Source organism: Trichechus manatus, unplaced genomic scaffold, assembly GCF_000243295.1.
Source record: "Trichechus manatus latirostris isolate Lorelei unplaced genomic scaffold, TriManLat1.0 scaffold00186, whole genome shotgun sequence".
NCBI lineage: Eukaryota > Metazoa > Chordata > Mammalia > Sirenia > Trichechidae > Trichechus > Trichechus manatus.
This window is the reverse complement of record NW_004444122.1, coordinates 3,014,517-3,025,684: the sequence shown is the minus strand read 5'-3', so window position 1 is coordinate 3,025,684 and position 11,168 is coordinate 3,014,517.

The following is an 11,168-nucleotide window of genomic DNA, read 5'->3' as shown; positions in this document are numbered from 1 at the left end:
ATGGTGTCCCTGGGAGTGAAATAGATAGGAAATCTACTATTTACTTGATCTGTACAAGCAGATGAATTCTAGGTCAAGAGAACAGCAGTCTAACTCAAAGCACCAAAATAGAGAGTCATGGTCCCTCAATCAATTCCCAGACTTGAGCGAGTTTAAAGACCCATAACCCCTTGAATGAAGGGGAGGCTGGGTCCCCTTGAGGAAGGGCTCCACTGCACTGCCACAAATTTATACTACTAATCATTCCCCCAGCCTTCCCCAAAGGGATCTACAGCCTTTTAAGAGAGTGACTATTCACTGGGGAAAAGGAAATAATCAGACGTTTTGGAGACTACTGGACACTGGCTCTGAACTGACACTAATTCCAGGAGACCAAAAATGTCACTGTGGCCTACCAGTCAGAGTAGGGGCATATGGAGGTCAGATTATTAATGGAGTCTTAGCTCATGCCCTTCTCACAGTGGGTCCAGTGGGTCCTCAAACCTATCCTGTAGTGATTTCCCCAGTTCCAGAATGCATAATTGGACTAGATATACTCAGCAACTGGCAGAACTGCCACATTGGATCCCTGACATGTGCAGTAAGTGCTATTTTGGTAAGAAAGACAAAGTGGAAGCCATTAGAACTGCCCCTAACAAGAAAATAGTAAACCAAAAGCAATGCCACATTCCTGAAGGGGTTGTAGAGATTACTGCCACCATCAAGGCTTTGAAAGAGGCAGAGGTGGTAACTCCCACCCCATCCACATTCACCTCACCTATTTGGCCTGTGCAAAAAGCAGATGAATCTTGGAATAACAGTGGATTATTGAAAAAACCAAGTGATGACTCCAATTATAGCTGCTGTTCCAGATGTGGTTTCATTGCTTGAGCATATTAATACATCTTCTGGTACCTGGTATGCAGCTACTGATCTGGCTAATGCCTTTTTTCTCCATAACTGATTAGAAGGACCACAAGAAGCAGTTTGCCTTCAGCTGGCAAGGCCATCAATACACCTTCACTGCCCTACCTGAAGAGTATATCAACTCTCCAGCCCTATGTCATAATTTAGTCCACAGAGATCTTGATTGCCTTTCCCTTCCACAAGACATCACACTGGTCCATTACATTGATGACATTATGCTGATTAGGCCTAGAAAGGAAGAAGTATCAACGACTCTAGACTTATTGGTAATACATTTGCTTGCTAGAGGGTGGGAAATTAACCCAACAAAAATTCATGTGCCTTCCACCTCAGTGAAATTTCTAGGGGTCCAGTGGTGTGGGGCATGTCCAGATATTCCTTCTAAAGTGAAGGATAAGATGTTACATCTGGCCCCTCTTACAACTAAAAAGGAGGCACAATGCCTAGAGGGCCTCTTTGGATTTTAGAGGCAGCATATCCTTCATTTGAGTGTGCTATTCTGGTCTATTTATCAAGTGACTCAAAAAGCCGCCAGTTTTGAGTGGAGCCCAGAACAAGAGAAGTCTCTGCAAAAGGTTCAGGCTGTCATGCAAGCAGTTCTTCCACTTGGACCATATGATTCAGTTGATCCAACGGTGCTTGAGTGTCAGTGGGAGATAGGGATGTTGTTTGAAGTCTTTAGCAGGCCCCTACTGGTAAATCATAGTATAGATTCTTAGGATTTTGGAGCAAAGCTCTGGTATCCTCTATAGATAACTACTCTCCTTTTGAGAAAGAGCTTTTGGCTTTTACTAGGCCTTAGTAGAGACTGAACACTTAACCATGGGCCACAAAGTCACCATGCAGTCTGAGCTGCCCGTCATGAATTGGGTGTTGTCTGACCCAAAGAGCCATAAATTTGGATGTGCACAGCAGCACTCCATCATTAAATGGAGTGGTATATAAGAGATGGGGTCTAAGCAGGACCAGTTGCATAAGTGGCTGAAATTCCATAGTCTACTCCTGTCACATTGCCTGCTCTGTCTCAGTCTGCACCTATCACCTCATGGGGAGTTCTTTATGATCAGCTGACTGAGGAAGAGAAAACTTGTACCTAGTTTACAGATGGTTCTATGCTATATGCAGGCACCACTTGAAAGTGGACAGTGGCATCACTACAGCCCCTTTCTGGGACCTCCCTGAAGGACAGTGGTGAAGGGAAATCCTCCCAGTGGGCAGAACTTCAAGCACTGCACCCAAGTTGTTCAGTTTGCTTAGAAGGAGAAATGGTCAGATGTGCAGTTGTATACTGATTCATGGACTGTGGCCAATGGTTTGGCTGGATGGTTAGGGACTTGGAAGGAACATGATTGGAAAATTGGTGACAAGGAGATATAGAGAAGAGGTATGTGAATAGACCTCTTTGAATGGGCCAAAAAAGTGAATATATTTGTGTCTCATGTGAATGCTTACCAAGGGTGACCTCGACAGAAGGGGATTTTAAAAATCAAGTGGATAGGACTACACGTTCTGTGGAAACCAGTCATCCTCTTTCCCCATCCACCTCTGTCATTGTCCATGGGTGCATGAACAAAGTGGCCATGGTAGCAGGGATAGAGGTTATGCATGGGCTTAGCAACATGGACTTTCACTCACCAAGGCTGACTTGGCTACAGCCACTGCCAAGTGTCCAATCTGCCAACAGCAGAGACCAACACTGAGTCCCCTATATGGCACCATTCCTTGAAGTCTTCAGCTAACAACCTGGTGGCAGGTTGATTACATTGGACCACTTCCATTACGGAAAAGGCAGCATTTTGTTCTTACTGGGATAAACACTCTGGATATGGATTTGCCTTCCCTGCACAGAATGCTTATGCCAAAACTACCATTCGTGGACTTACAGAATGCCTTATCCACTGTCATAGTATCCCACACAGCATTGCCTCGGATCAAGGGATTCACTTCACAGCAAATGAAGTGTGGCAATGGGCCAGTCCATGCTCATGGAATTCACCGGTCTTACCATGTTCCCCATCATCTTGAAGCAGCTGGATTGATAGGTTGATGGAATGGCCTTCTAAAGACACAATTATGGCACCAGCTAGGTGGCAATACCTTGCAGAGTGGGGCAATACTCCCCAGGATGCTGTATATGCTCTAAACCAGCATCCAATATATGGTGCTGTTCTCCCATAGCCAGGATTCATGGTTCCAGGAATCAAGGGGTGGAAACGGGAGTGGCACACTATTACCCCTAGTGACGCATTCAAAAAATTTTTGCTTCCTGTCCCCAAAACCCTGTGCTCTGTGGGTCTAGAGATCTTAGTTCTAAAGGGAGGAATGCTCCCATCTGGAGACACATCACGGATCTCATTGAACCGGCAGAATGCTACCTGGCCACTTTAGGGATCCTCATGCCTCTGGATCTATAGACAAAGAAGGGAGTCACCATATTGGCTGTGTGATTGATCCTGATTACCAAGGGGAAATCAGATTGATATTATATAATGGAGGTAAATAAGAGTATGTCTGCAATACAGGAGATCTCTTAGGGCGTCTCTTAGCACTACCATGCCTTGTGATTACAGTCAATGGAAAACTACAGCAATTCAATTCCAACATGTCTACTAATGGCCCAGGGACTTCAGGAATGAAGGTTTGGGTCACCCCACCAGGCAAAGAACCATGACCAGTTTTAGTGCTTGCTGAGGGTAAAGGGAATATTGAATGGGTGGTGGAAGAAGGTAATTCTAAATACCAACTATGACCATGTGAACAGCTGCAGAAATGAGAACTGTAATTGTTATGAGTATTTCTTCCTTACATGTGTGCATCAATTTTTTTTTTTTCATGTATAAGATAGTAAATGGGGCTGGTGTGTTTTCGGTTGTACGTGTGTTAGTTGTATCATGTTATGTGTATGTGTGACTTTGTAATTGTCTTTAGAGATTACATATGGTTTAAGGAGATGTGTGCAGGTGCCAGGTTGACAAGGGGTGGACTGTGATGGTTAAGGTTGTATGTCAGCTTGGCTAGGCCATGATTCTCAGTGGTTTGGCAGTTATGAAATGATGTAGTTTGGCAGATATGTAATGATATAATCTGTTGGTTATGTAATGATGTAATCAACTCCATGATGAGATCTGCTATGAGCAGCCAATCAATTGAAAGGGAGTTTCCTTGAGGGTGTGGCCTGCCTCCAGTATTTAAATGGATGTTCCAGCAAAGCTCTTGCTCTGGATCCTGCATCCAGCTCTTCATCATCTGACCTCCTGTTCTTGAGACTTGAGCTAGCAGCTTACCTGCCAACCTTTGGATTCATCAGCCTCTGCAGCCTGTGAGCCAGCAACCTGCCTGTCTTACCTCCTGATCTTGGGATTCATTGGTTTCCACCGCCTGTGAGCCATAGGCCTGCCATTTGACCTGCGATCTTGGAGAGATGCAAGATGCCTGATCCACGGTCTTGGAACTTTCCAGCCTCTAAAACCAAGTAAGCCATTTCCTTGAGAAAAACTTCCCTCTCTCTCTCTCTCTACGTATCTATATGCTTCACTGGTTTTGCTTCTCTAGAAAATTGAGCCTCAGACAGCTGCTAACCTAGTGTTTGAAGGTTTGAGTCCACCCACAAGCACCTCAGAAAAAAGACCTGGCAATATACTTCTGAAAAATCAGCCACTGAAAACCCTATGGAGTACCATTCTACTCTGACATACATGAGGTCGCCATGAGTTGGAGTAAATTCATTTTGCAAAAGCTGAGTCAATAAGCTGTGAGTCTAGTGTGTAGGCCTCAGACCTGATGGACTCTATCTGGGACCAGGTGGTGAAGTCATGCTAATCACCACCTCATGAGCTATTCAGCCTTTTCCGAACTCCTTCTCCCCATCAGTGTTGGTGCAGGATGAGTGCCCACTACCTAAACCCTCACACACTCTGGAAAACCATGTTCTGTTTGCTTGTCTCTCTCCCCTGGGTGTTCCCTCTGTAGCCTCAGGCCCAGAACTGCGCATGACAGGTCCAAAACCAAACCAAGCCCGTTACTGTTTAGTTGATCCCAACTCATAGCAACCCTATAGCACTGAGTAGAACTGCTCCATAGGGTTTCCCAGGCTGTAATCTTTACGGGAAGGAGCCCTGGTGGTGCAGTAGTTAAGCACTTGGCTGCTAACCAAAAGGTCGGTGATTCAAACTCACCAGCTGCTCCACAGGAGAAAGATGTGGCAGTCTGCTTCCGTAAAGATTTACAACCTCGGAAACTGTATGGGGTCACTATGAGTCAGACTCAACTTGATGGCAGTGGGTTTGGTTTTGCGTTTAATCTTTACGGAAGTAGACTGCCACACCTTTCTCCTGTGGAGCAGCTGGTGGTTTGAACCACTGACCTTTTGGTTAGCGGCCAAGTGCTTAACCACTACGTCAGTGGCAAGTGCTAAGTAAGTGTTTACTGAGAAAACATGTTTGAGAGTGTTTGTGGGAAAAATAAGCTCACCACTGTCAGGCTTCAAAAAGGTCACAGGGAGATCACCTTAATTTTCTCTCAGTGGAAGGTAAGAAGCCAACTCTTTCTTGCCACTCTCTGGGAGGGGAGGCTGAAGGTGAGTGGTGAAAGCTAAGGAAGAACGGCGAGAATTCATGCTGGCTCTTGTGTGGCTTTATTCCCAGCCCTCAATCTGAGCAGGCACAGCCTTTTCCTTTATCTTGGCCTTACCCCTTTCACTTCTCCCTATTCCCTTGTCCTATTAGTGAGACCCAATAACCAATAAAGGGGCCCTGGTGGAACAACAGTTAAGTGCTTGGCTGCTAACCAAAAGGCTGGTGGTTTGAAATTACCAGGTGCTCTGTGGGAGAAAGACCTAATGATCTGTTCTCATAGATTCCAAACCAGACCCACGGCCATCTAGTCGATTCTGACCTTGTAGGACAGAATAGAACTGCCCCACAGGGTTTCCAAGGCTGTAAATCTTTATGGAAGCAGACTACCACATCTTTCTCCTGTGGAGTGGCTTATGGGCTCGAACCGCCGACCTTTTGGTTAGCAGCTCAGAGCTTTATCCACTGTGCCACCAGGGCTGCTTCTATAAAAATTACAGCCCAGGAAAACACTATGGGGCAGTTCTACTCTGTGTCATATGGGGTTGCTGAGTCAGAATCGACTTGACGGCACCCAACAATCATCAATAAGCATAAATTGGAATAAAACTTTTTCATTCTCAATGCTTTTCTATACTCTTCACCAAAAAAAAAAAACAAAAAACCAAAAAACAAAACCCAAACCAGTTGCCATTGAGTCGATTCCAAATAGCGACCCTATAGGACAGAGTAGAACTACCCCATAGGGTTTCCAAGGAGCAGCTGGTGGATTTGAACTGCCGACATTTTGGTGAGCAGGCAAGCTCTTCACCACTGCACCACCAGGGCTCCTCACATAAAATACTGAGCCTGTATTATTGATAAGCTCAGGGAGATAATTACTATTGTTCCATTTATGAAAAGGGCATATTTTTGTTTAATTATTCATTTTGTGTATTACAGAGAGACTACAACTATAGTACCAGCACAGGTCATGGCAAATATTCGGTCTTTTTCAATATTTCTGCTCCCCTGTCCCTGCCCTAACAGGCTTTCACTTTCCGGCGTCACACATTTGCTCAGCTCTGGACCATTCTACCACTGCCCAAGTGTGCACTTCTTTTTTACACCCCCTGGCCTCTAAATAGGTCCCCGGGTGGCATAATGGGTATGGGTGGTGCAAGTGGTTTGCACTGACTGCTAACCTAAAGGTTGGTGGTTCCAACCCACCCAGCGGCTCTGTGGAAGAAAGGCCTGGCAATCTGCCTTCAGAAACATTACAGCCGGGAAAACCCTATAGAGCAATTCTACTCTGTAACACATGGGTTCTCTGCGAGTTGGAATAGACTCATTGGCAACGAGTTTGGTTTTTCTGGCCTCTAAATTCCTAAGTAACCTGCCCACAGATTTCAAGGTATTGTTGTGAATCATTTATTCTCTTCTTATTCTGACAAGAATTTTGCTTTTGATTTTTTAAAAAATGATTTTATAAATATGTTCTTTGTAAAACAAGTCATATTAAAAGTTATAAGGATGGTAGGAAAATTCACCTAAAATTCCACCATGTCAAAACTAGCATTAAGCTATTTTTATACATCTATTATGCACAAGAACGCACACTTATAAAAATTCTTATGTAAATGTAATCATATCTAATGTCTTTAATTTTTGCTTACTCTGTTTCCTCACTCCCTGGGACTTGAATACAGTCTAATGAGAATATTTTGTTATTCAGGTGCCCCTGGGTGGGTTCAAACTGCCAACCTTTCAGCTAGTCGTCGAGCACTTAACCATTTGTGCCACACAGTCACATACTCACAGATGAACCCACTCAATGTGCTTCTGCAAATGTTTGTTTTATCAAAATGGATTCATATTATTTATACTTTCCTTGTTACTACTTTTATATATTAACATTATATTGAGGTAATGGTGATATAATCTTTAACAATACAGATGTATTCCAATTTATTCATCTATTTCTCTATCAGTAGGCTTTGTGTTAATTTACAATTTCCCCAACTATAAAATATTGCTTCAGTAAACATTCTCATGCATATGTTCTCTATATTTTGAGGATTTTATTTCACTAGGATGGGTCTCTTCAAGTGGGGTACCTGAGTCAAAGATATGTCATTGCTTTCTTTTTAATTTAATAGATACTGCCACATTACTTTTAAAATGAATTGTAAAAATTTACACTTCTACCAAAAATATGGGCAAATCTGCTGCAAAAGAACTTCTTTAAAGCGTTGAAAAGCAAAGACGTCACCTTGAGGATTAAGGTGCGCCTGACCCAAGCCGTGGTGTTTTCAATCGCCTCATAAGCTGGACAATGAATAAGGAAGACCAAAGAAGAATTGACGCCTCTGAATTGTGGTGTTGGCGAAGAATATTGAATATACCATGGACTGCCAAAAGAACAAACAGGTCTGTCTTGGAAGAAATACAACCAGAATGCTCCTTAGAAGCAAGGATGGCGAGACTACGTCTTACATACTTTGGACGTGTTGTCAGGAGGGATCAGTCCCTGGAGAAGGATATCATGCTTGGTAAAGCAGAGGGTCAGCGAAAAAGAAGAAGACCCTCATCAAGATGGACTGACACCGTGGCTGCAACAATGTGCTCAAGCAGAACGATTGTGAGGATGGCGCAGGACCAGGCAGTGTTTCATTCTGTTGTTCATAGGGTCGCCATGAGTTGGAACCAACTCGACAGCACTTAACAACAACCAAAAATATGTAAGAAAAACCTTTTACATGCATTCTCACAGGTAGTAGGTATAATCAGTCTTTCGTGCTTTTGCCAATCTACTGGGTGAGAAATAGCATTTTGTTACTTTAATTTGCATTTCCCTGACCCTTTGTGAGATTAGGCATCCATTTTCCCATGTACTGATTTGTTTAATTATTAAATATTTCCATTATACAACAAATTTGAGAAAAGTTTAACAGACTTCTATATGCTTATCACTGTGCTCCTTTTCAAAGCTGATTTTTCAGATCACCAGGCCTTTCTTCTGAGGTACCTCTAACCTTTGGGTCAGTAGCTGAGCATGTTAATCATTTGCACCACCCAAAGGGAGTGTAATTAGGCTATTTCTCATTTTTTTTACTGTTACAAACAGTGCAGTAGATATCCTTTACCGGTCTTCTGTGCATACGTGGACATTTTTCTAGGATAGATACCAGGAATTGGGATCACTGAGTCACAGGGTTTGTGCATCTTTGATATTACTGGATATTGCCTAATACACTCCAAAGCATTATACCATTTCCCATCAGCAAGAGGAAAGAGTTCCTATCTCCCCATATCCTTACTAACAATTGCGTTATCAGACTCAGTAATTTTTGCAAATCCGAGTGATATTCAAAGTTGTCTCGCTTTAATTTTGCATTTCCCTTAGTTACTAGTGAGCTTCAGCCTCTTCCAATATATTTAATGCCACTCCAGTTTCTAGGAATTGACAATTCAAACCCTTTGAGCATTTATCTATTGATTTGTATTTTTCTTATTGGTTTTTATGATTTCTTTATGTACTCTAGATACTACTTGTTGGATATATAAATTTCAAATATTTTCAACTACTTTATTGACTGTCTTTTAAGTTTCTTTAAGGGGATCCCACACTTTCAATTATAAAGCGCTAAATGCTCCTTCTTTCTCCTCCTATTCTCTTCCTCTTTTCTTAAAATATCTTATTCAACAATATTTATTGGCTATTATTTTTCCTTTTCTGTTCCAGAGGAAATTTGGGATCACCATGTCAAATCCCATAAGAAACTCTGCTGTGATTATTTTTACATCAACCTTATTTAGATGTAACTTATACACAATAAAGTGATTGTACCATTTTTGCACGTATGAAGGTTCTAGTTGCCCCATTTCCTGGACAACACTTGCTATTGTCAGTCTAAATTTTAGTCATTCTAATAGATGTGCACAGTGGTATCTCATTGTGGTCTTAATTTGCATTTCTCTGATGACTAGTGATGTTGAACATTTTTCATGTGCTTATTTGCCATTTGTATATCTTCTTTGGTGAAGTGTCTGTTCAAATTTTTGTGTGTGCCTGTTTTGTACTGAGTTGTTTGTCTTATTAAGTTGTAAGGGTTCTGTACATATTCTGTATACATGTCCTTTGTCACTTATGATTGCAAATGTTTTCTCCAAGTCAGTGGCTTATCTTTCATTCTTTTAGCAGTGACTTCAGGAGAGCTGATATTTTTCATTTTGATTAAGTCCAATTTATCAGTTTATTATTTTATGGATCACTTTTGGTGCAGTATCTAAGAAATCTATGCCTAACTCAAGGTCACAAAGATTTTCTCCTATGGATGTACTTTAAATATGTGCAGTTTATTTTATGTCAGTGGAGCCCTAGTGATGCAGTGGTTAAGAGCTACAGCTGCTAACCGAAAGGCCGGCAGTTCAAATCCACCGGCCACTCCTTGGAAACCCTACGGGGCAGTTCTACTCTGATCTATAGGGTCGCTATGAGTCAGAATTGACTCAATGGCAACGAGTGTGGTTTTTTTTTTTAAATACCTCAATAAAGCTGGAAAAAAATAGCTACGCTAGGCATTAGGCGGAAAAAGGCTTTCCAGCGATTTTAGTTTGCTATTTTGCTAGAAGAAAAAAAGCAAAATAGCAAACTAAAATCTCCTGAAAGCCCCTTTTTCCACCTAATACCAAGATTGTTATTTTTAGTTTGCTATTTTGCTAGAGGAAACCCTAGTGGCGTAGTGGTTAAGAGCTATGACTGCTAACCAAAAGGTTGGCAGTTCGAATTTACCAGGCACTCCTTGCAAACCTTATGGGGCAGTTCTACTCTGTCCTACAGGGTTGCTATGAGTCGGACTCAACGGCAATGGGTTTATTTTGCTAGAATGCAAATCATCCTCTTTTGACAAAAAAAGATTAAGATTGGTAAGTATTTACTAGCGGTTTGAGCACATTAAAGTGCTAACTTAATTTTGGGAAAATCAAAATTGAAAGAGTGCTTGAAGAGGACAATACGTACAGGGTTTTAGAGTGAGACCTGAGATCAAATCCTGGTTTTGCCATTTTCTTCTGTGTGTTCTTAGATAAGTTACTTAACTTCTCTGAGTGCCAGTTTCTTCATCTAGTGGTGGTGTTGGGTGCCACTGAGTTGATTCTGACCCATAGCGACCCCATGTGACACAGTATAACTACCCCATAGGGTTTTCTAGGCAGTAATCTTTACAGGAGATCGCCAGGTCTTTCTCCTGAGGAGCTGCTGGGTGGGTTCAAACTGCTTACCTTTAGGTTGGCAGCCAAGTGCTTAACTATTGTGTCACCAGGGCTCCTTTTTTGAATGTTGTAAAACCAGGAATAATAGCAACATAAAAGGTTTATAATGATTAACAAAAACAGCATTTGCAAAGAGCCTTGTAGAGGGCCTTGCCTAACACAGAAGCTCAAGGAATGTTAGTTCCTTTTCTATCCTATGTAGTTACATCTCCCAAAATGGTCCCTCTTTAGCATACCTGCACTCTACACCCTTTGCTGGCTACGAAAAGATACAGCACTTAAGAAGGTGTTCAAGACACTTCACCAAAGAAGACATTCAAATGGCCAACAGACACATGAGGAAATGCTCGCGATCACTAGCCATTAGAGAAATGTAAATTACCATCTCACCTTGGCATTACTGGCACGGATCAAAAACACTGGAAATAACAAATGTTG